Source organism: Triturus cristatus, chromosome 3_2 (assembly GCF_964204655.1).
Source record: "Triturus cristatus chromosome 3_2, aTriCri1.1, whole genome shotgun sequence".
NCBI lineage: Eukaryota > Metazoa > Chordata > Amphibia > Caudata > Salamandridae > Triturus > Triturus cristatus.
In genome coordinates, this window is record NC_140584.1 from 622,135,773 (window position 1) to 622,162,479 (window position 26,707).

The 26,707-nt window shown below is 43.5% G+C and overlaps 1 long non-coding RNA gene across 1 annotated transcript in view; it reads left to right on the plus strand.

The window, feature by feature from the left end:
* Positions 1-26,707, plus strand: part of LOC146857843 (uncharacterized) — a 259,803-nt gene that overhangs the window by 185,650 nt on the left and 47,446 nt on the right. Inside the window, exon 2 of the long non-coding RNA XR_014979620.1 lies at positions 22,963-23,118. This is a non-coding gene — a long non-coding RNA (uncharacterized LOC146857843). The remainder of the gene's footprint in view (positions 1-22,962; positions 23,119-26,707) is intronic.

Here is a 26,707-nt window from a genome sequence, read left to right on the forward strand (position 1 = left end):
GCTGTAATTCACTATTAGGACATGCCACACACATCAGGGCTTGTCCTACCTTACGCTTACAATGCACCCTGCCCTTGGGCCTGCCATAGGGGTGGCTAATAAGAAGTTAAGGGAAGGTTTAGGGACTGGCAATTGTGTGTACTTGCCCAGTCAGCCTGTTAGTACCAGACTGCACGCAGGTTCTGCAATGGCAGACCTAGACGCATTTTACCAGGCTGCTTATGTGGGTGGCACAACCAGTGCTGCAAGCCCACCAGCGATATTTGTATTTACACACCCTGGCACTCCTGGTACATTTTACTGGGGTCTGATAGTAAATCAAATAAGACAATCATGGAATCCAATCAACATATACATTTTACATAGGGAGCACTTGCACTGTAGCACAGGTTGGCAGTGGCACAGTGCTCTGAGCAGCCAACACCATAAAAACACATGAGGCACAGCGATAAAAAGTTGTAGGGAGACTCACGCCAAGGTGCCAGGTCTAACAAGTGGTGTTTGTGTACTGTAGGGGGTCGTGTTTTAGGGATTAGGGTTGTGCAGTGGTGTTTGGGGAGTGAAGGGGGTCGTGCTGAGGGTAGTGTTTTAGGGTTTAGGGTAGTGCAGTGGTGTTTGGGTAGTGTAGGGAGTCGTGCTGGGGTAGTGTTTTAGGGTTTAGGGTAGTGCAGTGGTGTTTGTGTACTGTAGGGGGTTGTGCTGGGTTCTAGTGTTTTAGGCTTTAGGTTAGTGCTGTGGTGTTTGTGTAGTGTAGGGGGTCATGTTTTAGGGATTAGGGTCGTGCAGTGGTGTTTGGGTAGTGAAGGGGGTCATGCTGGGGGTAGTTTTTTAGGGTTTAGGGTAGTGCAGTTGTGTTTAGGTTGTGAAGAGGATCGTGCTGGGGGTAGTGGTTTAGGGTTTAGGTTAGTGCAGTGGTGTTTGTATAGTATAGGGGGTCATGCTGGGGGTAGATTTAGTGTTTAGGGTAGTGCAGTGGTGTTTGTGTAGTGTAGGGGGTCATGCTGGGGTAGTGTTTTAGGGTTTAAGGTAGTGCAGTGGTGTTTGTGTAGTGAAGGGGGTCGTGCTGGGGGTAGTGTTTTAGGGTTTAGGGTAGAGCAGTGGTGTTTGTGTAGTGAAGGGGGTCGTGCTGGGGGTAGTGTTTTAGGGTTTAGGTTAGTGCAGTGGTGTTTGTGTAGTGTAGGGGGTCATGCTGGGGTAGTGTTTTAGGGTTTAAGGTAGTGCAGTGGTGTTTGTGTAGTGAAGGGGGTCGTGCTGGGGGTAGTGTTTTAGGGTTTAGGGTAGAGCAGTGGTGTTTGTGTAGTGTAGGGGGTTGTGCTGGGGTAGATATAGGGTTTAGGGTAGTGCAGTGGTGTTTGGGTAGTGTAGGGAGCAATGCTGGTGGTAGTGTTTTATGGTATAGGGTAGTGCAGTTATGTTTGAGTGGTGCAGGGTGTCATGCTGGGGGTAGATTTTGTGTTTAGGGTAGTGCAGTGGTATTTGTGTAGTGACGAGGGTCATGCTGGGGTAGTGTTTTAGGGTTTAGGTTAGTGCAGTGGTGTTTGTGTAATATAGGGGGTCATGCTGGGGGTAGATTTAGTGTTTAGGGTAGTGCAGTGGTGTTTGTGTAGTGTAGGGGGTCGTGCTGGGGTAGTGTTTTAGGGTTTAAGGCAGTGCAGTGGTGTTTGTGTAGTGAAGGGGGTCGTGCTGGGGGTAGTTTTTTAGGGTTTAGGTTAGTGCAGTGGTGTTTGTGTAGTGTAGGGGGTCATGCTGGGGTAGTGTTTTAGGGTTTAAGGCAGTGCAGTGGTGTTTGTGTAGTGAAGGGGGTAGTGCTGGGGGTAGTGCTTTAGGGTTTAGGGAAGTGCAGTGGTGTTTGTGTAGTGTGGGGGGTCATGCTGGGGGTAGTGTTTTAGGGTTTTGGGTAGTGCAGTTGTGTTTAGGTAGTGAAGGGGGTCGTGCTGGGGGTAGTGTTTTAGGGTTTAGGTTAGTGCAGTGGTGTTTGTGTAGTGTAGGGGGTCATGCTGGGGTAGTGTTTTAGGGTTTAAGGTAGTGCAGGGGTGTTTGTGTAGTGAAGGGGGTCGTGCTGGGGTAGTGTCTTAGGGTTTAGGGTAGAGCAGTGGTGTTTGTGTAGTGTAGGGGGTTGTGCTGGGGTAGATATAGGGTTTAGGGTAGTGCAGTGGTGTTTGGGTAGTGTAGGGAGCAATGCTGGTGGTAGTGTTTTATGGTATAGGGTAGTGCAGTTATGTTTGAGTGGTGCAGGGTGTCATGCTGGGGGTAGATTTTGTGTTTAGGGTAGTGCAGTGGTATTTGTGTAGTGACGAGGGTCATGCTGGGGTAGTGTTTTAGGGTTTAGGTTAGTGCAGTGGTGTTTGTGTAATATAGGGGGTCATGCTGGGGGTAGATTTAGTGTTTAGGGTAGTGCAGTGGTGTTTGTGTAGTGTAGGGGGTCGTGCTGGGGTAGTGTTTTAGGGTTTAAGGCAGTGCAGTGGTGTTTGTGTAGTGAAGGGGGTCGTGCTGGGGGTAGTTTTTTAGGGTTTAGGTTAGTGCAGTGGTGTTTGTGTAGTGTAGGGGGTCATGCTGGGGGTAGATTTAGTGTTTAGGGTAGTGCAGTGGTGTTTGTGTAGTGTAGGGGGTCGTGCTGGGGTAGTGTTTTAGGGTTTAAGGCAGTGCAGTGGTGTTTGTGTAGTGAAGGGGGTCGTGCTGGGGGTAGTGTTTTAGGGTTTAGGTTAGTGCAGTGGTGTTTGTGTATTATAGGGGGTCATGCTGGTGGTAGATTTAGTGTTTAGGGTAGTGCAGTGTTGTTTGTGTAGTGAAGGGGGTCGTGCTTTGGGTAGTGTTTTAGGGTTTGTGGTAGAGCAGTGGTGTTTGTGTAGTGTAGGGGGTTGTGCTGGGAGTTGATATAGGGTTTAGGGTAGTGCAGTGGTGTTTGGGTAGTGTAGGTAGAAATGCTGGTGGTAGTGTTTTATGGTTTAGGGTAGTGCAGTTATGTTTGAGTGGTGCAGGGTGTCATGCTGGGGGTAGATTTAGTGTTTAGGGTAGTGCAGTGGTGTTTGTGTAGTGTAGGGGGCCGTGCTGGGGTGGTGTTTTAGGGTTCAAGGCAGTGCAGTGGTGTTTGTGTAGTGAAGGGGTTGTGCTGGGGGTAGTGTTTTAGAGTTTAGGGTAGTGCAGTGGTGTTTGTGTAGTGAAGGGGGTCGTGCTGGGGGTAGTGTTTTAGGGTTTAGGTTAGTGCAGTGGTGTTTGTGTAGTGTAGGGGGTCATGCTGGGGGTAGATTTAGTGTTTAGGGTAGTGCAGTGGTGTTTGTGTAGTGTAGGGGGTCGTGCTGGGGTTGTGTTTTAGGGTTTAGGGTAGAGCAGTGGTGTTTGTGTAGTGTAGGGGGTGTGCTGGGGGTAGATATAGGGTTTAGGGTAGTGCAGTGGTGTTCGGGTAGTGTAGGGAGAAATGCTGGTGGTAGTGTTTTAGGGTTTAGGGTAGTGCAGTGGTGTTTGGGTAGTGGAGGGGGTAATGTTTTAGGGTTTAGGGTAGTGCGCCCAACCAGCCACATTATCCATGGACAAAGGGGATCCCGACTCTTTTGAACTCTCCGCCAATTGAATAATTTGGGTCAAGGGCCCTACCACGTCCAAGACCTATCAATTCCTTTCTTGGGATCCCTCATATACTTGGAGAAAAAGGTACATAGTTTCTCATCAATTTCAGGCGTGTGTGCCACCTTCCCCTTCAGTGAGGGCCTGGGGCATTCTCCCCTCAACCTATTCCTGACCTCCCTTTCAAGGGGTTGATGGATTTTCCCCACCACACACTCTGTCACTTTGGTGTCTGGGGTCCACTCCGCCGACCTAGGATGGTAAATTTGGGTAGGTTCGAACATGTCCGAGTGGACCCTGTCCCCAACCCGGGACTGAGAGGAGTGGGACTCTGGATGCCAGGGACACCCCGAGTCCTTATCCTCATCGGAGGAGAAATCGTCCTCCGATACACCCTCTCCCTCTAAGGGAAACCCGCCATCGGGGTCTACAATAGTTGGGACAGCGTCGCAATTTTCTCCGGACTCCTCCTCCTCCCGGCAGGGTGCATGTTTTGGCGTTCGTGCATTCTTGAGGAAGGTCTTCGTAAGTTTATCAAATCCTTACAAGTGCCCCGCGTAATGCTTAACGGCCCTTTTGTTCACCATGTGGGAGCTACTGGGACCCGCCACCACCAGATCTCTGTCACTGAACACCCCAGGGATGCTTTTCGCGAGCTAATCAACTTGATCCCTAAGAGGAGCCAGCACCCTAGAAATAGCCAGAGAGAGGGATTGGTCCACTGCTGGAGGGAGAAGTTGAGGGGCCATTCCTCCTCCACTTCCTGGTAGGAGGAGTGAAAATGGTCTTCTGGAGAAGACATGATAGCAGAGGGTGTGAGCACAGAACAAATGCCCTTAAAATCCTTAAGGCAGCCCCCTGACTGGTGCTCCAACAGCTGGGCTTTCCCCGAAGCTATTATAAGAATAGACTGAGGTGCAATGCCAATTACCACCACCAGGTGGCGCTGGTCACTAACGTGGCCGTGTGGGGAAATCACAGCGTAGCGGTGTCAAAATTCGGTGAGGGTTGGTCCGGAATCAAGCGGACACTAAAAGAGTGACCGGATTCCAAAAGGCACGTAAAGACCAGCGGGAGCGCTCGACGGAGCTGCCACGCTTGGACCAGACGAGCCTGACAGGATCTCACCACGTGCACAGCACACAGCGGGAGAAACAGCGAGGGGGAGAACGCTCTCGGGCAAGAGCCTGCTGCGCAGGGAATATGAAACAATACCAAGGCAATAATTCTAATAACGTGCACAAGAAACCGCTATACAAACAGCAACAATGTCAGATTAAGCCAAGAATGTAAGGAATGCACTTAACTGACGAGCAGTGAAGAAAGAGGAAGCGGAAGGGACGTCACGATATTATATACGATGGACTGTGATATGATTGGACTATAGTTGCCTTGGAGACTACCCCCCTAATGGTTCATGGGTTGTGTAGTCTTTTGTTTAATGATTGATGTGTTACATTTTCTTTGAACTGCTATGCAAATAAAGTGTGGAAAGATATGCATATTCCTCGCCTCCGTCCTGCCATAGGATTCATTAAACTTTATTCGATCTGATTTAGAAACATAGATCATAAAAGTGTGCATAAATATAGTAAATCCTCTTTCCTAATACAATACAGTGAGAATTAATTAAAACCAGTAGGTAAAAACGGGTGTTACAAAGCCCGGTTCAGAGCAACTTCAGGGTAACAGAATCGTAAAGGTCAATGTTTCGCAAGATCAATCTCATGTACTTCGTGCAAGACACGCAATAAGGGGTCCAAGTAAGATGTAATGCTTCAATACCCGACCAGTCTGCACTATATAAAACTGCAGAAAAACTAAAAATAAAAAGTGTTTTGCACACTTCTGCCATTGGGCTATATGTGGGCTACATCTGGGTGATATTTGTGCTACATTTGGGCTCTTTTATCTCTGGTGGCCATCTTGGGAGATTTATTTGTTATGAAGTTTCCTAATTTCCTCATTTACTGCAGTCTCCTCAGTCGGAAATGCTTTCAGTTTTTTACTTAGATTCCATCAAGAAGGCATTCAGATGTGTCACACATTTGCCATAAATTCAGAATGTTAGCACTCTAGTTGTTCATTAGATCACTGTAGTAAAGCCGCTGCTCACCAGGGAGTTAACTGGAAGTCTACTGCTGGTATTGAAAGTGATTGTTTCAGTCTCCATGGCAAAATGAACCCCCTCATAATGTTCCTTTTTAAATTAAATGTTTTAAGTGTTACCAGTTTATTCCAATCAAGATGGCTTCAGGTGTGCCATAATTTTGTCATAAGTAAGACTGTTAGCGCTCTAGTTGTTCTTTAGAACACTCTGGGAAGCTGCAGTAGAACACAAAAGCATCAACTGACAGGCTGCTCCTATTGACATATAAGAAGAAGATATTTGAGATCTCACTTAAAACATGTCCTAATTTTTCTTTCTACAGCACTAACCATAATTTCTATGACAAAATGAACCCCCTCATTTTGTTCCTTTTTAAATTAAATGTTTTAAGAGTTACCAGTTTATTCCAATCAAGATGGCTTCAAGTGTGCCATAATTTTGTCATAAGTAAGGCTGTTAGCGCTCTAGTTGTTCTTTAGAACACCCTGGGAAGCTGCAGTAGAACACAAAGGCATCAACTCACAGGCTGCTCCTGTTGAAATATAACAGGAAGATATTTGAGATCACACTTGAAACATGTCCTAATTTTTCTTTTACAGCACTAACTATAATTTCTATGACAAAATGAACCTCATCATTTTGTTCGTTTTTAACTTAAATGTTTAAGAGTTACCAGTTTATTCCAATCAAGATGGCTTCAGGTGTGCCATAATTTTGTCATAAGTAAGACTGTCAGCGCTCTAGTTGTTCTTTAGAACACTCAGGGAAGCTGCAGTAGAAGACAAAGGCATCAACTGACAGGCTGCTCCTGTTGAAATATAACAGGAAGATATTTGAGATCACACTTGAAACATGTCCTAATTTTTCTTTCTACAGCACTAACCATAATTTTTATGACAACATGAACCCCATCATTTTGTTCCTTTTTAAATTAAATGTTTTAAGTGTTACCAGTTTATTCCAATCAAGATGGCTTCAGGTGTACCATACTTTTGTCATAAGTAAGGCTGTTAGCGCTCTAGTTGTTCTTTAGAACACTCTGGGAAGCTGCAGTAGAACACAAAGGCATCAACTGACAGACTGCTCCTGTTGATATATAACAGGAAGATATTTGAGATCACACTTGAAACATGTCCTAATTTTTCTTTTACAGCACTAACTATAATTTCTATGACAAAATGAACCCCATCATTTTGTTCCTTTTTAAATTAAGTGTTTTAAGTGTTACCAGTTTATTCCAATCAAGATGGCTTCAGGTGTGCCATACTTTTGTCATAAGCAAGGCTGTTAGCGTGCTAGTTGTTCTTTAGAACATTCTGGGAAGCTGCAGTAGAACACAAAGGCATCAACTGACAGCCTGCTCCTGTTGAAATATAACAGGAAGATATTTGAGATCACACTTGAAACATGTCCTAATTTTTCTTTCTACAGCACTAACCATAATTTCTATGACAAAATGAACCACCCTCATTTTGTTACTTTTTAAATTAAATGTTTTAAGAGTTACCAGTTTATTCCAATCAAGATGGCTTCAGTTGTGCCATAATTGTGTCATAAGTAAGACTGTTAGCGCTCTAGTTGTTCTTTAGAACAAACTGGGAAGCTGCAGTAGAACACAAAGGCATCAACTGACCGGCTGCTCCTGTTGAAATAAAACAGGAAGACCTTTGAGATCACACTTGAAACATGTCCTAATTTTTCTTTCTACAGCACTAACCATAATTTCTATGACAAAATGAACCTCATCATTTTGTTACTTTTTAAATTAAATGTATTAAGTGTAACCAGTTTATTCCAATCAAGATGGCTTCAGGTGTGCCATACTTTTGTCATAAGTAAGGCTGTTAGTGCTCTAGTTGTTCTTTAAAACACTTTGGAAAGCTGCAGTAGAACACAAAAGCATCAACTGACAGGCTGCTCCTGTTGACATATAAGAAGATATTTGAGATCTCACTTAAAACATGTCCTAAATTTTCTTTCTACAGCACTAACCATAATTTCTATGACAAAATGAACCCCCTCATTTTGTTCCTTTTTAAATTAAATGTTTTAAGAGTTACTAGTTTATTCCAATCAAGATGGCTTCAAGTGTGCCATAATTTTGTCATAAGTAAGACTGTTAGCGCTCTAGTTGTTCTTTAGAACACTCTGGGAAGCTGCAGTAGAACACAGAGGAATCAACTGACATTCTCTGCCCTTGTTGTATGTGCATGATTTACTGAGAATGACAGACTTAATTCTCACATGACTGAGAAAGATAATGTGAATTTACTGAAAATATGCTCTCATTTTAGCTTCAGTTTTCTCTCAAACATGATTCATGATATCCCAGTAGAAGGTTATTCATAGGGTAAAATCACCTTAGAACACACCACAATTCCTGAAATTAGTATGGTACCATCAACAAATGAATTCTAATGTAATTAAAGTCTGTTATCACCCTTTATAGTTCTCCTTTTGGTAACCCTCAAAACCTTTGATTCACTACAACGCATTTCAATGGGGTACTATCATGTATATTGGTCCTAAGATGAGATGTGTCATTAAGCTCCGCCCAGATATTGGAACTTTTTATTTTTCTAATTTCTCATGAACTACTGAACGGATTTACACCATTTAACAAAAAGAGATCTTTCTGAACCAAGGGCTACCTTTTCGCCAAATTTGGTGTAATTCCATTCAGCAGTTTGGGCTGTAGCCATGTCTAAAGTTTCCTATGGGAATTAACATGGAGAAAACATGATTTGGGACCCCCTTTTTTCTCGGCCCCCGCTTGCCGAATCACTCCAAAACTTTTAAGATAAGAGCTAACCGGAGCGCCGCACGAGTTTTGAAAATTGCCCGAAGATTCGTCAACCGACGCCAAAGTTATTGGGAAAAGAATGTTATGATTTTCCTATGAATAATAGGTCCTAACTATAACTACCTACTGGCGACCGCCAGTAGGTAATACATATATTACCTACTGGCAGTCGCCAGTAGGTAGTTATAGTTAGGACCTATTTTCCATAGGAAATCCACAACATTCTATTTGGAATAACGTTGGCGTCGATTGATGAATCTTCACGAAAGTTTCCAAACTTTTGGCCAGCTCTGGTCCGCTCCTATCCTGAAAATTTCATGGTGATATGTCAAGCGGGGGCCGAGAAAAAAGGGGGGTCTCAAAACGCGTTTTCCCCATGCATTTTCAATAGGACCTGTTGACGCAGCTACAGCCCGAAGTGCTGAACGGAATTACACCAAATTTGGCAAAGAGGTAGTCCTCAGTTCAGATTCGTGCCTTTTGCTTAAATGGTGTAAATCCGTTCAGTAGTTCCTGAGAAAATCAAAAATAAAATCACATATATATCTGGGCGGAGCCTAACCACACATCTCATCGTGAGATCTGATTGGCTGTCAGCACTTCATCCAAGAAGTGTTGGCAGCCATCTTTGGGACCAATATACATGATAGCACCTCATTTAAAAGCATTGCAGTTAATAGAAGGTTTTAAGACTTTAGTTACATTATAAATCATTTGTTGATGGTACCATACTCATTTTAGGAATTGTGGTGTGTTCTAAGGTGATTTTACCATGTGAAAAAGCCTTCTGCTGTGATATCACGAATCATGTTTGAGAGAAAACTATTGTCTCATGCTTTTCCACAGAGGTTTGGAAGGTGATCTATAAGCTAAACTGAGAGCATATTTTCTGTAAATTCACATTATCTTTCTCAGTCATGTGAGAATGAAGTCTGACATTCTCAGTAAAACATGTACATCCAACAAGGGCAGAGACTGACAGTTGATTCCTTTGTGTTCTACTGCGGCTTCTCAGAGTGTTCTAAAGAACAACTAGAGCGCTAACAGTCCTACTTATGACAAACGTATGGCACACCTGAAGCCATCTTGGTTGGAATAAAGTGGTAACTCTTAAAACATTTAATTTAAAAAGGAACAAAATGAGGGGGTTCATTTTGCCATAGAAAGTATGATTAGTGCTGCAGAAAGAAAAATTAGGGCACATTTTGAGTGACTTCTCAAATCCTCTTCTCTTGCAGACTGAAACATGAACTTTGAATACCAGCAGCAGACTTCCGTGGTGAGCAGTAGCTTTACTACAGTGATCTAATGAGCAACTAGAGTGCTAACATTCAGAATTTATGGCAAATGTGTGACACATCTGAATGCCTTCTTGATGGAACCAAAGTAAAAAACTGAAAGTATTTCCTACTGAGGAGACTGCAGTAAATGAGGAAATTAGGAAACTTCATAACAAATAAATCTCCCAAGATGGCCACCAGAGACAAAAGAGCCCAAATGTAGCCCAAATATCACCCAGATGTAGCCCAAGTATAGCCCAATGACAGAATGTCCCAGAGTGTTCTAACGATCAACTAGAGCGCTAACCGTCTTACTTATGACAAAAGTATGGCACACCTGAAGCCATCTTGATTGGAATAAAGTGGTAACTCTTAAAACATTTAATTTAAAAAGGAACAAAATGAGGGGGTTCATTTTTCCATAGAAATTATGATTAGTTCTGCAGAAAGAAAAATTAGGGCACATTTTGACTTCTCAAATCCTCTTCTATTTCATAAACAAATTCTGACATGCAGACTGAAACATGCACTTTGAATACCAGCAGCAGACTTCCCTGGTGAGCAGTAGTTTTACTACAGTGATCTAATGAGCAACTAGAGTGCTAACATTCAGAATTTATGGCAAATGTGTGACACATCTGAATGCCTTCTTGATGGAACCAAAATAAAAAACTGAAAGTATTCCCACTGAGGAGACTGCAGTAAATGAGGAAATTAGGACACTTCATAACAAATAAATCTCCCAAGATGGCCACCAGAGACAAAAGAGCCCAAATGCAGCACAAATATCACCCAGATGTAGCCCACATGTAGCCCAATGACAGAAGTGTGCAAAACACTTATTTTTTGTGTATTTGCAGTTGTATATAGTGCAGACTTGTCAGGTATTGGAGTGTTTTACATGAGCATTGGTTACATCACACAAGATCAAATTCATTTTGGTTGTAGGCATGGGGAGATTAAGTGATTTGACCAGAATCACAGAATGTTGAGCTGAAGCAGAAACTCCAACCTGGTTCCCCAGATGCAAAGTCTGCAGCTCTGGAAGTAACATCACATCCTCTCCCCTAGGTGCAACATCTAATCAAGTGGTCAACTGGATAAAAAAACATAAAGATTACAAATAATTTAAAAGTTCTTTGTCGCTATTTGAAAACTCAGAAAATGTGTCCTCATTTTAGTTTTTTAGAGCACTAACCATAATTTTGCTGCAAATAAGACCCTCTCATATATGTAATTTCTAAAGGAAATACTCTAGGTATTACAGTTTTGATTACATCAAGATGACGTCAGGCGTTCCACACTTTTGTAATAAATATAGAATGTTAGAAATCTAGTTGTTCGTTGGGATACTGTTGAGAGACAGAGGCCAGGGGCACGGACTCTGAAAATTGAAGGCAGGTAGGAGAGTGCAGAGGCAACAATTTGACAACACTGGGCAGGCAGGAAGGGCAGTGGCAGCACAACAGACTATGGAGGGCAGTGGAAAGGGGGCAGGGGCAACAAACCAACAATACTGGACTGGCAAGAGAGGCTGTGGCAATATAATAGACCATTGTGGGCAGAAGGATGAGGCAGTGGTAGTACAACCATACATGCCAACAAACCCGTTTCAGCCAGGAAACGTCCAATGTTTTTAAGCTCAAATGGGCTTTATTTGATCTGTCTCCTGTCTACAATCTCTTCTTTTTCAATGTAACTCAAAGGGGAAAATCAATACCCATTTTTTTCAAAATCTCCCTCTTACGAAGTTCAAAATGTTCACAAGTATGGTACATTGGATCATAGTAGGCAGGAGGAATTGGGGTAGGGACATGGACTCGGATAACAGAGGACAGGAGGGACATGGACAGGTGCACCAAACTGACCCTACAGGGCAGGCATCAGGGTTTGCAGCAGCACAATACACCACACAGCGCATGCGGGACGGGAGTGCAGCACAACAATCCATAGAAAGCAATAGGGATGGGACAGGACCATGCACATGGACAACAGAGAACAGAGGGGAAAGAGGCAATGGTAGCTAGCTGACCATAATGGACAGACAGGAGAGAAAGCTGCAGCATAACAGACCATAAAGGGCAGGAGGGACGGATCAGGGGCATTACAATGGAACAGACAAGCCAGGAGGGAGGGAATAATGGTCTGCACATGGAAACAGAGGGCTGGGGGCAAGGAGGCCGGGCAGGAGCAGCAAGATGACCATGGAGGTCAGGCAGGATGGGCACTAGAAACAAGACACACCATGGAGAGCAACAATGAGACTATGATGGCATACACACAGACCATGGAGGGAAGGTGGGAGGGGGTCAGGGGCAGCTAGCTGACCACACAGGGAAGGTGGGAGGGGCCATGGCAGCACAGAAGACCATGCATGGCAAGCGGGAGGGTTAGTGGCAGCACAATGGCTATGATGGGCAAGAAGGAGGGTGCAGGGCCATGTACAAAGGACCATGGAGGATAGAAGGGAGGGTCAGGACCTGGGCACAGACAAGAGAGTTCAGGGGAAGGGGCCTCACAACAGACCGCGTGGGGCAGGCAGGAGGAGCAGTTGCAGCACAACAGACCAGGGAGGGCAGAAGGGTGTGGCAGTAAAATGGACCATGGAGGACAGGAGAAAGGGGATAGGGGCATGGCATGTGGACAGGCAGGGTGGAGGTGGCAGGGACAGGTTACAGTCGTCTGACAATGCTAGGCAGGTGGGAGGGGAGTGGCAGCTCAACAGAACACTCAGAGTAGATAGGAGTGGCAGGTCCATGGAACATGGTGGGCAAAAAGGATGGAGCAGGGGCATGCACAAAGACATCGGAGGGCAGGGGGAAGGAGAATAGGGGCAGCAAGCTAAGCACAGAGGCTAAGCAGGAGGTCAATGATGGGCCATATAATTGGGCAATTGAGGGCAAGAGGAGTGGACTGGTACATCATGCTAAATGGAGGGCAGTGGCAGCACATCAGACCATGCATGGCAGGAGGGAGGAGGCTAGTCCATGGATTCAGACAACAGAGGATAGGGAGGAGGTGGATGGGGCAGCAAGCTAACTGTTCAGAGAAGGTGGGTATTAGGAACTTTATTGTTTTTAAAATGTGTGTATGTGCGAACTACTTAAAATATGAACAAGTATGCAGCATAATCTCACTTTTATTCAGGAAGAAGAGGACGTTTGTGACTGTGACTCCGGGCTCACTTGGCAGAAACACCCCCTGACCCTCCACCCCCCATAGCAAAATGTAATGCCCGTGAAAAGGGTAGGTGGACGCAGTGTTATATAGAACATAGTCCTGAGAGCACGATTGAAAATGAAAACTAGATATAGTATATGGTATAAACTATGCACCAAAAAGTGTGATATAAGATGAACCGGGACGTGAAATATAATATGCAATACATTGTGCGCAATGACAGATTCATTGGAGAGCGCGAGATAGCACAGGCACTAGCGCGTGCTATGTGATATGCGCCCTGGAGTGTAATATGCACAGGGCAGTGTTGTGTAACCTAACTAGTCTCTAAAGTTGTAATATAAAATATGTGCTGGGGAGTGTAACGTTGCATATGCACTGTGACAAAGATATGGATCCCTAATTGTAAGTTGTATGGCATAGCACTGTGCGTTATAACATAGACATCGAGGAAGGCACGTTAGATGGGGCAATATAACCCGTGTGAAGGCAAGTGTGGCATGACATATTCACGGGGTGGTGTTACAGTGCACATGGGCTAGAGAGTGTCATAGCATGCGCACTAGCTGGTGGAATACAACACAGAGGTGTGAGGCACTCGGCGGGCACTGGTGGGTGTAACACAGCATTGGGCTCAGCCAGGAGCACGCTGTGATTCTCAAGTGAGGTTTGTTTCCTTTCCAGAGAGTAAAATAAAAAGTATTACACATCCGGCGGTGGATGTGTATTTTATTAACCTGAGGGGGGTTTCTTGCATAGTTTGGTCGAATTTTTGACGAATCCCCTTTGAATGGCTTGGTGTGCGTGTATATTAAATGTGCCCGTCAATAGCTACCCATGTTTGTATAAATAAACGACAAGGGTGTCTACTTGGAAAGTACCCACCGGCGGGGGCGCCGGGATTAGGCACGGTAGGGCGTCAGACATGTCAGAGCTTCACTAGCGGTGTAATACATTCCATGTGGATTCATTCTATGCATAGTCGCCTTTTAATGAATATCACGCAAATCGTCATGGTGTTAGGTACGTACGGTTTGTCCAGCATGTCCTAGGTGTTTCTATAAATATATATTTTTTTAAAATAATATAAAACAAAGGCCGGCCCCAGGGGATGGGGTCCCCGGGGCCATAAGTGGCCTGAGTAGGGGGGCAACGCAGCCCCCTCCTAAAGAATTAAAAAAAGAAAAGGCCATGACCTGGGGGTTGGGGTCCCCGGGGCCGATTAAGGCCTTGGGAGGGCCAAATGTATTTTTTTCAACAAAAAAAATTAGGGTGCAGGTCCTCCTTAAAAAAATAAAATAAATAAAAAATAAAATAAAAGACCGGCATCGCACCGGAGGCCACGCCCCCTCCTTGCAGCACTCTGCAAACGCGCCCCCTGGCCAGTTGTAAGTTGGGGAATTAATTCCCCTTCAATACTGAAGGTCCCTGAGGGCCAACTAGCCCAACAGGTATCTCCAGTATGCGCCAGGGAGCTGCGTTGCAGACGGGTGTTCTGAGGCCACGCCCCTTTTTACACCTCTATGCAACGCAGCTCTGTGGCGCTTACTGGAGGTACCTAGAGGGCTAGTTTGACCCTAGGGACCCTTAGGATTCAAGGAGACTTAATCTCTCAACTTAGAACGGCCACAGGGCACGTTTACACAGTGGTGAAGGGAGGGGACGGGGCCTGAGGTGACGTGTGCAAACACGCCCTGTGGCGCATTTTAAGAGGTAGTTTTAATCCCCTGCCCTATTATATACTAGGGGCTTACAGAGGAGGTCATGCTGATCACAGGGGACCCCAACGCATAGTGTTCCCTAGTGTATGTAGGTGTTTTCACTGTATTCTGAGTGTCTTTTAACATAGCACTGGCTCTAGGACTGGTTAGTCAGACTCCGTTACCACCAGTATCCGTCTGAAAAAGTTGAGGGTACAGGATGATTTTGCAACAAGGCTTCTTTCTGCTCTTCTGTTTGTTCTTTCTACACGTTATCCTTCTTCCTGCACTTTTCTTAGTCTTTGAGGACTTCTGTTGCTTCTTTCTGCATTTCTTTTTTTTCTTTCTGTGTGTTTTTTCTTCTTTATTCACATGTCCTATCTCTGTAGGCAGAGTTAGAAATTAGCATTTAGAGGGGGCGTGGCTTTGGAGCCGGAGGGAATGGCCGCCGCTTGAGAGAGCTCCGTGAGGGCGTGATGCGACGGGCCTCCTCCAGGCTTTCAGCCTAGACACGGAACGCACCGAGCCGCTTCTTTATGCGGCGGAACCCTTTGGCGGCATTTTAAGAACTGCAAGGCGGCTCTGAGTGAGCGTGATACATTGTTACACGATGTTCTCTGTGCAACGCGGATCATCGGTAAGACGCAGCCGCCATTTTGAATAAGTGGATTCTCTTTTCCTGCCTCAATGCTGCATTTTTTCAACACGCTTTTGCCCTGAATTGGTTTATGAAGCAATGGAAATAGTTTTACTTCAATGTTATGGACTTTTGTGAGCATTTTGGGCATTTATTACATTTTTAATGGCACTGTCCTTGTTTCTCCTCAGCTTTCCTTCAGCATTTCAGGGCGCCATTTTAGAATTCTAGAATTCTAAATTCTGTTCATCGGGGTTTCTTCCCTTTTCAAAGAGCCATATTAGACTACAATTATTTTTCAGTAATTTTATTTAATCGCTGGCCACTCTATTTTTTACTTAAACGGCGTTTTTAGTCAAATTTCTGTTTTCTTTTCCTCTCAGATTTACAACACAGATTGCTTGACACTATTTTTTGATCCTTGGTGTTTCCTTCTCCATCCTCTTTTTATAATGGCTCGCTCCAGTCGCACTTCACAGCAATTGTCATTTTTTTTTTTTTTTTTTTTTTTAGGTTGATGCCGGGGATTTTAATTGTACTTTTTAAAATGTTGTACATAGTATTGTTTGTATCTTTTTTTATTAAATTTATTTTATTTGCTGTTTGAACACATCAATAAGAAAACATCAGCACATTTGCTTATCAGGCCAGTGCAAAATGCAGTACATGAAATACAGAAAGAGACTTAAATAAAAAGCAGATTTAAAATTTAAAATTTATAAGCCTAACTCGACTGGCTACTGGTCATCTCCCTCCATATTGAGATCGGGGCCCAGAATTCTCTACCAAAATCACGCATTTTTTTGCCCTTCTGCTCATACAAACAGGTCTCAATGTTATGGATGCTTAGCAGCCTTGAAAGCCACATTTGAAAGGAGGGGGCCAGAGTATCTTTCCAACCTGAAGAAATTAGGATCCTCAATACCGCCACAGACATAAAAACCAATGCTTCTTCAGTTTTAGCCAGTTTTTGCTTATTATCATAGCCCAGCAACATCAGGGTAGGAGATAGATCGATCATATGACCTAGCAGCCCCTCCCAAAACTTACACACTTCCCTCTGTACTGAGGAAAGTGAGCTGCAATAAAAAAACATATGCAAGAGATCAGCTTGCCCTACATTGCATCTAGGGCATCTATCATCCCTCCTGACCCCCCAAGCAAATAATTTGGCTGGAGAATGATATAAATTAAATACCGTTTTATAATGCTGGGCCCTCAGGTTGGTGGATCTAAAAACTTTTTTATTCAAAGTAATAGCCAAATCTAAATCAGCGTCAGGGTCTTCCAGTTTCCGAGCCAGAGATACTTCTGTTTTTTCCATATCATCCGGTATTTCCATAATTAGCTGCTTATATACCACTCTGATCTTTTTACGCCCAACCATTAACAGTTCAATTACGGAAACGACCTCCATTAACAAAGGTTTTGGTCTCACTGCCTTTAATGCCCTAACGACTTGACCATACAGGAACCAATGGTTGGCCGGGATACCGAACCGTTGTTGGATGGCATCAAAACCTAGCAGATCATGGTATCCCCATATATCCCCAAGGGACCTAATACCAAAATTTCTCCATATCTGTAGTTTCCTATCGGCCCCAACATAGGGGAGTAAACTTGAGTTACAAATCTGGAGATAGCGATTCATTTTTGGGATTTTACACAGCTTCGAGATAGACCTCCAAACCTCCCAAACACCTTCCAAGATCTTCAAACGAGGCCTCTTATAATACCTATGGTCCACCTCACGCCACAACAACCCGAGAGCTTGTTCCCCGATTAACAACTCAAAGATGGAAGGTAAATCCTGGGCTGGCATATTGATTACCCCGGAATTAACCTCCTGTTGAAACAGGATGGACATTTGTGTCAAAAGACATGACCAGTGGTATAATCTCAGATTTGGCAGGGCCAGACCACCCCTTTCCCTGGGGAGAGACATGTAATTAGTTGATCGCCTGATCCTGCCATACTGCCAAACAAATTTGATAAAAATAGACTCCAACCTTTTGATAGTTTTTTCCTCCAGAAATAAAAGTATGGCTCTAAACAGATAGAGAACTCTGGGAAAAATAGACATTTTAAGAAAGATGTAACACGTCTATCCTCTTTAGCTCTTTTTCAATGGATTTTATGAGTGGAGGATAATTCTCATTGATTATTTCCCCGACTGAGGCATTGATCTTGATCCCTAAATAGGTTGCTGAGTCCACATACCTCGAATCAATTTTAGCTATATTCGAAGAACATATTATTTGGGTTTTGGACTCATTAAGAAGGTAACCCGACCTCTTACCAAATTCCTCTGTTATTTCAACCAGGGCCATAAGCGCCTGCTGAGGGTTAACTGTAATTACTGCCAGATCGTCGGCATAGGCCAGAATTTTGCTAGTATGGCCATTACATACCACCGGGCTAATCCTGGAGGACTCCATGATTTTCTGGATAAGGGGATCTATATACAGTGCGAAGAGGATCGGGGAGCAAGGGCAACCCTGACGGGTACCCCTCTTGATATCTATTATCTCAGAACTCTCACCCATAACTATCACCCTAGCAACCGGATCTACATACATTGCTTTGAGGGCTCTGATAACTTTTACACCGAATCCTCTCCCCATCAATACACCCCATAGGAAATCCCAAACAACCCTATCGAAGGCTTTTTCTGCGTCGAGCAGGATCATGGCCATCTCCCCTCCCCCTGCCCCCTGGACGTCAAACAGCGCTATTGCTCTTCTAACATGGTCCGTTGTACTACGTCCCGGAATAAATCCATGTTGCCAGGGAGAGACGAGACCGCCAATGATCCTGCCCAACCTCTTAGCCCATACCTTAGAGTATAACTTGGTGTCCGCATTTATGAGCGAGATCGGGCGATAAGAGCCGAGTTTCTCCGAGGGTTTCCCCTTCTTGTGAAAGACCACTATGTTGGTTTCTCGCCAGGAGGCCGGAACCACCCCTGTGCACATTATTCCATTAAACAGATCCACCAGTAATGGAATAACTACTGGTTCTAGACTTTTATAGACTTCCAAGGGGATCCCGTCCGGGCCGGCGGCCTTACCAGAAGCTAGTTCATGCAAAGCTTCAACAATCTCTCCCCCGCTAATATCCCTATCCAGTTCATCCTTCTCCAAGGTGTTAAGGCGGGGGCCATTATCCACCACATCAGTGCCTTGGTTATCATTCTGAGCTCCTTCATCATACAGGCGCTGATAAAAATCTTTAAATGCCTGTAAAATCTCATTTGGTTGTGTGAATACCTCGCCATTTTCCTCGATCAGGGAAATAATATTCCTAGCTCTCCCCTGTCTTATTTGTAGGGCCAAAACTCTACCTGCCTGCTCCCCCGTTTCATAATGTTTAGCCCTAGATGTTTGATACTCTCCCACAGCTTTCTGGGTCATCAACTTCTGAAGCTCAGCTCTAATTTTTAACAATTCGCTCTGACTCTTCCTACTGTCCCTGCCCCTGATTATATCCCTCATATGCTGTTCTTCTGCTGTAGACAGGATACCTACTAATCTCTCACCTTCCCCCTTATCCTCCTTTCTTAACCTGGTCGCAAGACTTATAGATTCCCCCCTTAAAGCCGCTTTGAATGAGTCCCAGACAGCGGACCTGGAGGCGCTATATCTATTGGCGGCAAAAAACTCATCTGCCCATTTCAAAATATGCCCGGTGAATCTAATATCTCCCTATAGTTGCCTCTCAAAAGTCCACCTGGTCCTGACCCTGACAGAGCCGGATATTTCATAAGACAAAATAAGCGGATTGTGGTCAGACAATAACTTCGGTGGTTTCGTTATTCCTACCTTATTTAATTCATTGGTAGAAATGAAAAAATAATCCAATTTGGTGAATTTCTGATAGGGATTTGAAAAATAAGTATAACCCTGATTTAATGGCTCTTTTGCGTCCCAAACATCCTTAAGCCCATGTGAATTAATAAGGGCCTTTATTGCCCTAAACACTCTAGGTTTTCTACCCTGATACATCACGATGTCGCTCCAATCAGCGGAGATATTAAAATCGCCGCACATGATAATGGGGGTTGGCCAGGATGCAAGTTCTAGTTCTAAAAAATCAAATAGCTCCGGGTCGTCTTCATTTGAACCATACACCACACAAAGTGTCGGGCCGCTTTCGAGTTCGGCTAGAACCCATCTACCATTGCTATCCGACTTAGTCCGTCTAACCCCACCCAGAGTTTTTTTAACTAAAATCGCAACCCCCCTAATTGTAGAAGATTGGGTAGAACAGGCCACCAGCTCAAAGCCGCTAAGGGACAGCAATTTTCTTTTAGACCATGGGAGGTGGGTCTCCTGAAGACAGAGAATATCGATTCTGTTACTCTTGGTAAAGTGACCCAACCTTAAACGTTTTCTCCAGTCATTCAGCCCGCCTATATTTAAAGAACAAACCCTAATGCGAGTCACCTAAAGATGAGAGAAGAACAGCACAATAAACCTGCTTTTCGAACTGCCTCTGCATCACTGACACCAATATCTGACCAAACAGAACAAAAGAAAAAGAATTTAAAAAAAAGATAAACAAGATGAAACAAACTGCATTTTTTTTCCCCTGATTTTTCCCCCATTGACCCCTACACCCCCACCTCCCTCCCAACCACCCTGAACTCCCACCCCAGCAGTGTGAGCCCCAGCCCAGACACTAGCCCTCTCCCAGACCCTCCTTGGTGAAGCGCTCAGACTAAGTCTGTGCATGTGATGGTGCTGCAGTGAGTGAGTAAGGACAAAGCTAGGAAAACCAAATATCTAAAAACCCTTAAATGCCCCTTAGCTTGACAATATCTACTTTTACCAGTTTTATCTCAACAAAACACGCCACAAACCAATGACCCCATATGAGACTTCTTGACACCCAAAGTTCAATCGACCAGCTAGTCAGTCTTCCTATCCAAAGAGACCAGGTACTCCTTTGCTTTAATTTCTGATGAAAAGAAGAGGGTCCTCCCATCATTAACCACTTTTAACTGGGCCGGATTAACAAGAAAGGCCTGGATTCTCTTCTCCTGGAATGATTTGATCATTTCCCTCAATCGCCATCTTCTTTCCACGGTCGAGTGGCAGTAATCCGGACGGACAAAGAAGGAAAATCCGTCACCATTCCTCCTGGCGTCTGGTCTAGCCTTTTCTGCAATGGACTGTCTCAAAATGAAGTTGCCAAAAAATATTAATACTGCTCGAGGTTTATCGCCTTCCTTAGCGTTGGACCGGATCTTAAAAGGGGTACGATGAACTCGTTGTATCTCATTAGCCCAATTCCAGCTTGACAGTTCAGGAAACGCTTGTTCAAAAAGCTTGATTATAAATGCCCTTATGTCCGGCCCTTCCCTCCCCTCCGGGATCCCCAAGACCCTCAGGTTATTTCTCCGGAGCCTGTTCTCCATCTCCTCCATTTTCCACTGTAGATCCGTAACCTGAGAGCAGTGGGCATTAACTTTATTGGTGGCCTCGGCTACCTCGACCTCCGTGGATACCACCCTGTCCTCCAAATTCGAGACTCTATCGGCCGTGTTAATACAAGCTTTCGATAGTTTCCTTACTGCTCCCTGCATCTTCCTCATGGCAACCTGAGCTTTACGAGTTTCCTGGCGTGTTTCTTCTCTATGGGCGAGAATCTCCTGATGTATAACTTCCAAAAGGGGACGGTTGGAGCTGTCCATCGCCGGTCCTCCCTGCAGTGCTAAGTCAGGAGTGTGATCCCATCTCAGTTCTCGGGAAGGATGACCTATTTTCAGAGTTTGGCTCTTAGCCACCGGGGGCCATACGGTAGTTGACAGGAGACCATCCTCTGAGTCAGAATCTGAGCCCAGATAGGAGCTATGTTCTTCTTCTTCTTCAGACCACTCCGCACCATTGGATACTGAAAAATAGTATTCACTCTGCACTTTTTCCTTATCGGTAGTTGTGCCAGTTGGTGGTGGATCAGTTTTCTGAATTTCAGTATTTGCTTCTGCTCCTAACCCTGGCTGGTTTTCTGATATACCACTGCACCCTTTCCCCGTATCTAGGGAAGCTCCGGTAATATCCACGAGGACCGGCTCGATGGGGGCAGCCACAATATCTGCAGAGGCATAAGACCGGCCTGCGACATTTACTAAAGGTATACCGGAATGGATAGTTGGGGCAGCACCCTCCTCCACAATCGTGCCGGAGTTACTAGGTGTAGTATCCACCGGGGGGTTTGCATCAACCCCCGCTATCTTAGCTCCCTTCTCCTTTTCCTTTTCCCTCCCAGCCTTGGGGAAAATGTCTGCAATTGAAGCTGCCGCCAACCGGGTCCTGCCTGCCACTTGTTGCTTTTTTTTAGATTGTACAGGTAAAGTTTGGGGTCCTTGTATGTCCTCACCTCCTTCCGGCTCAGTCTCTTCCCTTTGTGATTTTTTCCTGTAAGGCACTGACTTGGACCCCGCAGCCACCGTAGGAGCCATGATAGCCCTCTGTGCTCTCAGCACTCCCAGACTCAGTCCCAGTCCCAGCAAATGACCTCCTCGGCTGCCTCTGTCAGACCTCCCAAGCCGTGAATAGCCCGTTGTTGCTCTCCGCTGCCTCAGGACCTGGCTCCGCCTCCCTTCACAGCAATTGTCTGTGCCCTCTTCGTCTTTAGAAGATATTAATCCCTTCAGCGTGCTACAGCATAACATGGAGGATAATATTAATGACTCTGTTGGAATAAAAGGCTCATCTACTGCTGTTCCTCGTTCGAGTAATAAGCTCAATTCCAAACTTCCATCCACATCGGGAAAACGAATTAAGACGAATCCTCCTTCTCCTACCAACTCTGCCTCGTCTGTTTCTTTGGATCTTTTGCTTGAGGAAATACGTTCACTCAAACCATATATGGCTGAAACAAACACCCGACTTCAAAGCCTGGAGGACAACTGGTCACACACCGAGCTTCGAGTTGCGGATCTTGAAAGAAGAGTGACTTCAGTGCAGTTCATCTCTGACCAGGTCCCTGGCATTCACAAAGAAATCCAGTCTCTTCGGCAGCAGGTTGAGAATTTGGAAAATCGCAACAGGCGCAATAACCTACGCATTTACAGCTTGGCGGAAGGTCTTGAAGGGTCGCATCCTATATCCTTTTTCCAATCTTTCTTGCCAACGCTTCTGGGTCTTCCTACCTCTCCCACATTGAATATTCAGCGAGATCATTGTTTAGGTCCAGTCTCCCACTTATCTAATTCTTCTACTTCTCCCACTAAACCTAGATGAATCATTCTGTACTTTCTAGAATATACTGACCTCATAAAAGTGATTCAGGCAGCTAAACAGAAAGGGAAGATCACCTGGAATGGCTCAAACCTATTTTTTGCTCAAGATTATGCTAAAGCTACCGCAGACCGACGCAAACAGTTTTTGGACATAAGACCGGCCTTGCGTACCATGAATGCCCGATATGGAATGTTTCACCCTTGCCTTTTCAAAGTAACTTACCACAATAGAACAACAAATTATGAGGACCCAGCTCTCCTTCAACAATTTTTGCGCTCACATAGAGACGACTCCATGGACACTCCTGGTTCATAATTATTGATTCGTCTCATAATGGATTGTTGTTATCTGGCTTGGATCTTTCTCCTATTGAATTTTTTTTATTTTTAGTGTGTGTGCGTTGTGCTTTATCCTTTTAATGTTTTTTCTCTCTTCCTTTCTTAGGTGCAGTTCCGTGATCTTTTGTGGTTGTGTAATATATTTTTCGCCTGGTGGCGTTTTCCCCTTGCTGCGTCCTCTTGGAGTCCTCCGTTTCGACGTGCTACCTTCCCTATGTGGCTCTTCCATCCCCACGTTTCTTGTCTTCCTTGTCTTCTTATGGTATGTCTTTTTGCCGTTCTTTTACACCTTCAATTGGTTAACTTGTTTTGTTTTCCTGGTCAGTGTTTCTTTTATCTCTGTCCTCTTCTCTTTAATTCTTTTTTCTTCCTTTTCTCCTCATTTTCCCTTTTTTGTTTTATGTTCACTTCTAACCTGATCCTTGGTTTTTGTTCTTTCTTCCCCCTCTTCTATGGTATCTTCATTCCCGCACTCCGCAATATTTTTTCTGTTAACTCTGCCTTTGTGCATATCTTTCTCTTTCCACTCATACTGAGTCTATTTTACAACTTTTTTACTCTCCTTGATAATAAGGTTCTAACTCCTTATATTGGTTGCTTATTGATCGCTTTTATTTTGTTTGATCAATATTATATAAATGTTTTTATTATCTTTATGCAGATGCTTTTTAACGATTTACCTTTAGAGTTGTAACCTGGAATGTTAAAGGAGTCAATAACCCTATCAAAAGACATTGTGTGTTAACTCATTTATCTCGATTTAATACTGATATTGCTCTAATCCAAGAATCGCATCTATCAGATGCTGAAGCTATGAAGTTGAAAAAAGGTTGGCTAGGTCATGTTTTTTCTTCCCCAAGTTTAGGAAAGAAGAATGGAGCTTTGATTCTGTGTCATAAAAAACATCAATTTTCAATTGTGCATCAGGAACACAACCCTGATGGTCGTTGGGTAATTGTTAAAGTACTTATTGATTTAATACCCCTAGTTTTATTTAATGTTTATGCACCTGTTACTATTGATAATACGTTTTGGTCTCAGATATCTGACAAACTTCTTCTGTTAGACGATGATTATATTATTTTTGGAGGTGACTGTAACCAGGTCCTAGACCCTATATTAGATAGACACTCTTCTGTAAAATTCTCTCATTCCAAGATGCACTCACAATTTACCTCTGCCATACGTCGCAAAGCTTTAACTGATGTTTGGAGACTTTGTAATCCAGACTTACAAGAGTATACCTTCTATTCCCCCCCTCATAACTCACAATCTAGAATAGACAATCTATTTTTCAGTAAACCACTGTCACAACTTGTCACTCATGCTGAAATTGGTTCTATCCTCATCTCAGACCATGCTCCAGTTTTCGTAGATTTTGATTTGTTGCCCTTTTCACCTAATGCCGGTAGATGGCGTTTTAATAACGCTTTATTATCGGATCCTAATTTCACGAGCCAATTTAGTTCCTTTGCTTCTGAATTCTTTTCCATTAATTCCACTCCGGACTCTTCTCCTGTTATGATTTGGGACTCTTTTAAAGCTTCGGCTAGAGGATTTATTATAAATTTTGTGTCACGGAAAAAAAAGTTTTTTGGAACCAAAAATTCTCAGTTATTAGCCAAGATTAAACAACATGAATATTATCATTATCGCGTTAATTCTGAAACGTCGTTAAAAAATCTTATTGAGGCAAAAATCTCCTTTAATAAAGCTACTACAGAGGCTGCTTCCTCTATCTCTTAAAGAGTAGTGCCCGTTATTATGGTGGCCAAAATAAGATGGGTAAACTTCTTGCAAATTACCTAAAAATTAGTCGGGAGCGGACTAAAATCGAATCCATACATAATAATGTAGGAGATCTGCTATTTAAAGATAATAATATTCTAAATGAATTCGTCTCATTTTACAAAACTTTATATACACCAGAATACCAGCCATCTCCAGATGCGCTTTCTTCTTTCTTTCAATCAATAAATTCCCCTCCCCCTCATGATATTGATTTCTCTTTATTAGATGCAGACATCACTTTAGCTGAAATTAAACATACTATATCTGTTTTGAAACGAGGTAAAGCTCCTGGTCCTGATGGGTTTACTATTGAATTTTATGCTCACTTCGTGGCTTTCTTACTTCCTCATCTCTTTTCACTATATAAGTCTTTTGTCAAAGATGGCTCCTCTTCAGGTTCTTTTCAGGAAGCCGGGATCTGTTTAATTCCCAAGGAGGGCAAGGATCCAGCTTTTTGTAAAAATTATCGTCCAATCTCTCTAGTGAATTTAGATTACAAGATTTTTGCCAAACTTCTTGCTCTTCGTATTGATCCCATTTTGCCAAGTCTTATTGGTTCTGAACAATCAGGGTTTATTAAAGGCCGTTTATCCTCAGATAATTCCAGAGTCTTCTTTAATATTTTAAGTAAGACCTCTTCTCTCGACTATCCCATTGCTGCGATAGCACTGGATGCTGAAAAGGCATTTGACAGGATTGGATGGGATTTTATGTTTCATGCGCTTCGATGGATTGGATTTCCTTCTAATTTGATTTCTCTTATTTATTTACTCTACTCTGGCCCTAAAGCTTCTTTCTTTGTTAATGGGAAAACTTCCGAATATTTTCCTCTTTTTAGAGGTGTTCGTCAAGGCTGCCCTTTATCACCCCTTTTATTCATAATCGCATTAGAACCTTTCTTAACGAAAATTAGGTTAGATGATAGAATTACCGGTTTCAAATTAGGCTCTACTCAGGTTAAAATGTCGGTTTATGCTGATGACATCCTCATGTATTGCTCAAATCCCTCTACTTCTCTTCCAGCCTTTCTTTCTCAAGTTGATACTTTTTCCCAACTCTCCGGATACCGATTTAATTCGGATAAATGTGAGGTTCTTCCATTAAATGTTCTTTGTCTGAAACAAGATTTCGCCTCCACTGGTTTCTCTTGGAAATCCTCTAAAATAAAATATTTAGGTTTGTGGTTCTCTCCTACCATCCCTGAAACTTTAAAAGAAAATTTTGACAACCTCACTAAAAATGTATCTACTTCTATTGACCGATGGCATCCACTTTTTCTCTCTTGGTGGGGTTGCATGGATTCTATTAAGATGATGCTTTCGCCGTTAGTTCTCTATCTTTTATCTATGATCCCAGTTCATATTCCTGGTTTTTACTTTAAGAAAATTGACTCTTTGTTAAACAAATTCCTTTGGAAAAACAAGACTCCTCGAATAGCTCTCAACGCCCTTAAGGCTGATATAACTTCTGGAGGCCTCAAATTTCCTGACTTTAAATCCTATCACTATGCCTTTTCTCTTAGACAATCTTCTCGTTGGCTTTCTCCAGATCAAGGTGTGCATCCTCCTATTTGGTTGTCTATTGAAAAATATTTTATAACTCCTTTTCATTTTAATGAATCTCTTAATTTTACTAATATTATCACTCCTTTTCATCCTCAAATTATCTCTCATACACGCAAAATACTTCGGCCACTTCTTCCGTCCATGTACCCCTCACTTTCTTCGTTAAATCTGCAACCAATCTGGCATAATCATTTGTTGCGTGTTAAGGGTCGTACTATTTATTGGAAGTCTTGGAGGCTCAAGGGTTTACTTTGGATCTCACAATTAGTATCTAATCATACTCCGCTTTCCTTCTCGGAGCTTCAATCTCAATTTTCTTTTTCCTCTTCTTGTAAAACCCAATATGATTCTCTCATTCCGCCTCTCTTACAATATCTTCTCTCCTTACAACCTAATCCTAATCTTCCTCCCAAATGCTCCAGTCTTTTTCCTTTACTATCCACTACTACGTCAGCTTCCTCTTTGTTTAGATCCTTGTTTTTATCTTCTGATAGA